Source organism: Lolium perenne, chromosome 6 (assembly GCF_019359855.2).
Source record: "Lolium perenne isolate Kyuss_39 chromosome 6, Kyuss_2.0, whole genome shotgun sequence".
In the NCBI taxonomy this organism is placed as follows: Eukaryota; Viridiplantae; Streptophyta; class Magnoliopsida; order Poales; family Poaceae; genus Lolium; species Lolium perenne.
The window spans coordinates 225,179,043-225,184,412 of record NC_067249.2 but is presented as its reverse complement, the minus strand read 5'-3'; the positions used below and the strand labels follow the sequence as shown (position 1 = coordinate 225,184,412).

The following is a 5,370-nucleotide window of genomic DNA, read 5'->3' as shown; positions in this document are numbered from 1 at the left end:
TTCTACGCCTAGAGTTGAAATATAGTCCTTGTAAAACTTCAATGTACTAAAACGCCCGCGAGTTTTCAGACGCACTCTTTTCCTTTTTCGGGGCACCGAGTGGGGCCGGGAAAGGTTTTTAATGAGGCGGGCTCGTGGTGCTGCAATATAATAAAGATAGCGTCAATATAACTTTTCTTCATCGACATGTTCAAAAGTCTCCGACCCGACAAATTTCAATATAGTTCCTCGAAAAAAGAAAAAACTTCGCCTTGGTATCAAAATACCTCGCGAGTCAATAAAGATACAAAATAGTACTCAACAAAAAGCCCGGAGGCTGAGTCTCGGCAAAACTACATATTGAATAAACGCCTTGGTTCAAAACCTCGCGACACACAAATACAGAAAACAGCCACCGAAACACTCGGGGGCTATACAAATATAGAAATCTGATGATTGCTTCACAATATAATCACAATCATGGGTTACAAAGAAGAGTTATTTACCAAAGGAAAATAATCAGTCATGATTCAATATGTTATCAAGGGTAATTCTGTTTTCTTCAGGAGCAGCGCCAAGAAAATCAGCATAATGACCATCTGCAAAAAAGTCGGCATCCATCCGAAGAAGGTCTTCAATCATTTCTTCGGCTATAGGCGAAACCTTCGTGTTAATTCGGTCGACACCAACTCTTCGGCGCTTTACCTTCTCGTGAACTTTCGCAACGACTTGGGTCAGGTCAAGTTTCGAGTGGCAAATCTGAAGCATGATAAGGGCAAATCTGGCGCCAGCTACCAGTTGAGCTCTGACAAAGTCATGGATCCTATGGGCATCCTTAAATTTCTCCATTAACTCGGGAAGAGTTTTTGGTTGAACGTTCCGAGGAAACATGGAGTTATAAACCATAGACAGGGTCTTGGTACAGAAGTCAAGGAAGTCGCGAGTTTGAGAGGTGCGATCCTGAAATCTGACAATCTGGCGGGTCCTCTCCGGGGTAGCCCAAAACAAAGAACCATGGTCAAGGGAAAGGTTAACAAGGAGGTTCGTCCTAGTATTTACCCTCTCTTCCTCGGCAGCAGCATCAGCAAAGGAACCTATTAGAAACAACGGAGTAGAAAATTTTAAGAGACATAGCATGAAGACAAAAGATATCAGAGGATGAAACAAGCATACCCGACATATCCGCACTGGCTTCATTCATTAACTCGAGCATGAAATTTTCTCGAGTAGTCACCTTTTCAGCCTCGGAAGCAGCAATTTCCTTAGCAGCCACGGCCTCGCGAGCTTGCTGAAGTGCAACTTTTTCGGCTTCAGATGACTTACGAGATTTTTCCATCATCACAAGAGTTTGCTCCTTTGCATACTGAAGTTGCTGCCGAAGTTCATCCAATTCTCGTGGCAAAGAATCTTCGACAGGTGTGGCATCAGCAAGAGTTCTCTTCAAGCAAGAGGAAGAAGGCGAAACATTGGAAGGAGCGGAAGATGGAGTATAGTTATCAAATACCAACTGAAATATAATAAAACAAGACAACATCAATCAACAAGCAAAAAATAGAGTCTTCATTAATCTTCCGGAATAATTACAAAGGCCTTACAATGGAGCTAATGAAGTACGTGTCGCCAAATAACTACTTTGGCGACAAGAGCAAAAGAAACAGAGAAAGAAAAACAAAGAGGCATGCAACTAGACCTCCGGCCTTGATGAGCTAGGAGTCGAAGCTGGTTTGATCCCGAGATAAGCCAAGATTTTCTTCGTGTTGGGCTTGGCTGCCTTAATCAGGGACCTCCACCTTGATTGCTCTATCTGATCGGTGTCGCCAACTTTTGTCCAATCAACAGTCTGTTGGCTGTCAGCAACCAGAGCAACAGTGCCTTCGACAGCAATCTTCATATTTTCTTGGCGCATCTTCAGTCCAAGGTCTTCTGGTGAATTGAACATCTTGGCAAGGGTAAGGAAAGTCGGGGGCTCCTCTTTCTTCGGGAAGAAGTAGGGGAACAGCGCCGACAAACATGCATTAGCATTTGCCACGCCTTCACGAATTTCGGACCCATGAAGCTCCAGATAGGAAAGTGCGTCAAGGAGAGGGTCATCGACAGGATTCTCCAGATCAAAATCTTGGTTTGTTTGGTCTGCCAAGGAAACAAAACGTTGGTCAACAACAAGAAACAGCGGTTCTCATAAAAATAGAAGGGATCAATAATATTACTGTGAGTGCGTCGACTTTGTGATTTCAGGCGCTTGAGGATCCCCTGTTCACGAGAAGCTTGTGCAGCTTTGTGCTCGTTTAAGGCAGATGCAGCATCCTCAAGTCTTTTCTGGCAGGTTCCTCGACACTAGCAGCTTTTGCTTTGGCTTCATCAGCCTCGGCTTTGGCTTCGCTAGCAACAAGTTCGGCTTTCTTGCGAGCCGCCTCACTCTGCTCAAGTTTTTGAGCAAGTGCGTCGGCACGTTTGTTGGCCTCTGCAAGTTTCTCTGTCGAGATATAAAAAAAAAGAAGAAAGATCAAAAATCGCGACAAGCAACAGGAGCAAAAAGTCAAGAAAAAACGGCAAGTATAAAAGTTGATTACCTTCGGCTCTGCTAGCATACTCACGATACCCAATAAATTGGGATCCGATGCGGAGAAGCTCTTTGATCATAGGCTGTTAAAGAAGAACACAGCAAGAGAAACATCGGCATGAAAAAGATAGTGAAGGCGTGAAAAAGCAAAATAGAGGAAATAAAGATATCGACAAACTTACATCATCTAAGAGCAGAGTCGACGAGCTGCCCAATTGAGGAACAGGTTCAACAATTGTTTCAATCCTTGTCCTTTTTGGTGAAGGAGCAAGGGGGCTTGCTGGCGGAGTTGTGGTGACGACGTTTTGTTGAGGAGGCGAGGATTCTTCTCCTTCAACTAGCGTGTCTGAGGCAAGTACAGTATGTGACGTGCTTGTACGAGGAGCCACGTCAACAGTTGGTACTTCTTCCTCGTCATCACTGTTGATCAAAAATCGGCAGCATAAAAAGCAAGACAAGATAAACTCCTCGAGTACAGAAAAAGGGAGAAATAAAGGTGACTTACGAGCTGACGAGGGATTCAATATAAGGATCATAAGCTGCCTTCGGATGAGAAGGAACAACTTTTTCAGCCTTAGAAGTGCCAGAATCCTCGGCATCATTCCTTTTCCTTTTGTTCCTTGGGGAAACAGCAGGAGGAAGGGATTGCGTCGACTCGCTGGCTTCAGATTCAACTTCTTTTTCATGGGAAGCCGCAGATTTGTGAGAACCTGCGACTTCACTTTCAGGAATAGAAGAACCTTGGGTGTCTTCGGCAACGATAACTTTGTTCTTCGACTTCTCCATCCTCAGGAAGAGGAGGAAGGGAAGCCATAGTAGGATGGTTCTGCAAGAAAATAGCGACAAAAGAAAAATTAGAGAGATATCAATACAATGAGATGCAGGGAAAGTTCGGAACAAGACAGAAACTCGAGAAGACAAAATACCTCGGGGAGAGGATTGGCGGAGCTGTATGGTTCCACGCGACAAGAGGAGGGAATAGGATCCTTCTTGGCCAAGCGGGAAACTCTTCGAATCAACTTCTCCAAGTCCTTTGCAGAAAGATCACTGGAGATTCTATTGGCGTCGTTTTCACCAGAATACGTCCAAAGGGGATTTTTGCGAGCCTGAAGAGGCTGCACTCTAATCCTAAGGAAGTAGGCAGTGATTTGAACACCAGACAGTTCTTTGCCTCGAGTATTTTGAAGCTGATGAATACGAGACATAAGTGCTTCTGTCGCCTTTCTCTCTTCTTCGGAAGCTTCAGCATCCCAGGAGCGGCGGCGCTGAATTTTGGCACTTCCATCGAAAGGGATTATGTTGTGTTCCACAGAATTGGCACTTTCTTCGTGTATATAGAGCCACCTTTTGCGCCACCCTTGGACAGAATCAGGAAATTTGACGTCGAAGTAATCAACGTCAGTTCGGACACAGATAACAACGCCGCCTATGTTATAGGTGGCATTGTAGGAGCCATTGCGGCGGAGGCAGAAAATGCGTTTCCACAGAACCCAGTTAGGAGGGATTCCAAGGAAGCATTCGCACAGCGTGATAAAAATGGAAATATGGAGGATGGAATTGGGGGTCAACTGGTGCAGTTGAATCCCATAAACAAAAAGAAAGGCCGCGGAGGAAATCGTGAATAGGGGCAGAAAGGCCGCGAATGAGGTGATCAACGAAACTAACCCGGTACTCCATTGGAGGGTTTGGGTAGCTTTCTTCGCTGGGAAAGCGGATGGCGTCCTCTTTCTTCATCAGGCCAAGCCTCTTCAGCGTGTTGACATCTTGGTTGGAGATTTTAGATCTCTCCCACTCAAGGTCTTCAGCGGCCATCTTGGATTCTGGAGTGCTGTGGCGAGTGAGTCGCGTGCGCGGTGGCATCAACGGCACTGGAAAAGCAATGTTCGTGCGTACGGAAGATCAAAGAGAGTTGGGCGCAGGGGAAGTTTTTGCAAAGAGGAATAGATGTGCGGCGCAAGCGAAGGAGTGAACGAAGGTTGAAGAAAGGTTTATATAAGAATCGGGTGAAGCAATGCACCGTTGGATGAAGAAATCGTGTGGTGAAAAAAATCTTCTAGATAAAGGGTAAAAAGGTATTTTTACTGAGATAGGCGTTACCGTACGTGCGCCAGGAAAAGCGGAGGACGTGTGTCCCCCACTTGCACGACGTGTCAACGTGGTGGAAACAATGGACCCACAAGGCAGAAAAATCCCGATTATTAACAGAGATGAAGTGAATTTGAATAAGGGAAGCGTGCCGACAAGAAAAATAAAAGAAGATTGGCGACAGGAGAAGTTATTTGAATACTTCGGGAGCCTTTGGTCAAATACAAGTTTTTGCCCAAATGCTCGGGGGCTACTTCGACAAAAGTAAAATTTCGAGTATGGCAATATAGAAATTGGGGGAGCCTACAACCAAGCACAAGTCCTTGGCTGTAGCCTCGGGGGCTACTCCCATCGGGAGCGCTGTTCGCACACCCGAGAGATAAAAAGAAGATCATATCGGGAAATAATGACAATATAGCGACAAGGTGGACTAAAATGTTGAGCCTACAACCAAGCACAAGTTCTTGGCTGTAGCCTCGGGGGCTACTCCCATCGGGAACGCTGTTCGCGTGCCCGATGAAATTAAAAAAGAAAAATAGAAGAGCAAAAGAGTATATTTCGAGTTATAATTAACTCTACATATACTCCCATCGGGAGAGCAATATAAGTCATATTTGACTCGATAAAATGTGCCATTCCAACAGCCGGAAAAGCACTCGACAATATATTCTCAGAACGCCAAAGTTGCGATCAATTTCTGAATGCCGCAAATTTGCGAAGGTAAGACCCCAGATCCGTTCTGCTGG

The 5,370-nt window shown here is 45.3% G+C and overlaps 1 long non-coding RNA gene across 1 annotated transcript; it reads right to left on the bottom strand.

Moving 5' to 3' along the window:
- Positions 1 to 2,330: 2,330 nt before the first annotated feature.
- Positions 2,331 to 3,293, bottom strand: LOC139832147 (uncharacterized). The gene is made up of 3 exons (XR_011746803.1): positions 2,722 to 3,293; positions 2,550 to 2,622; positions 2,331 to 2,452 (listed from the first exon to the last, which is right to left on the bottom strand). It is a non-coding gene; the product is annotated as an uncharacterized lncRNA (long non-coding RNA).
- Between the last annotated feature and the right edge of the window lie 2,077 nt (positions 3,294 to 5,370).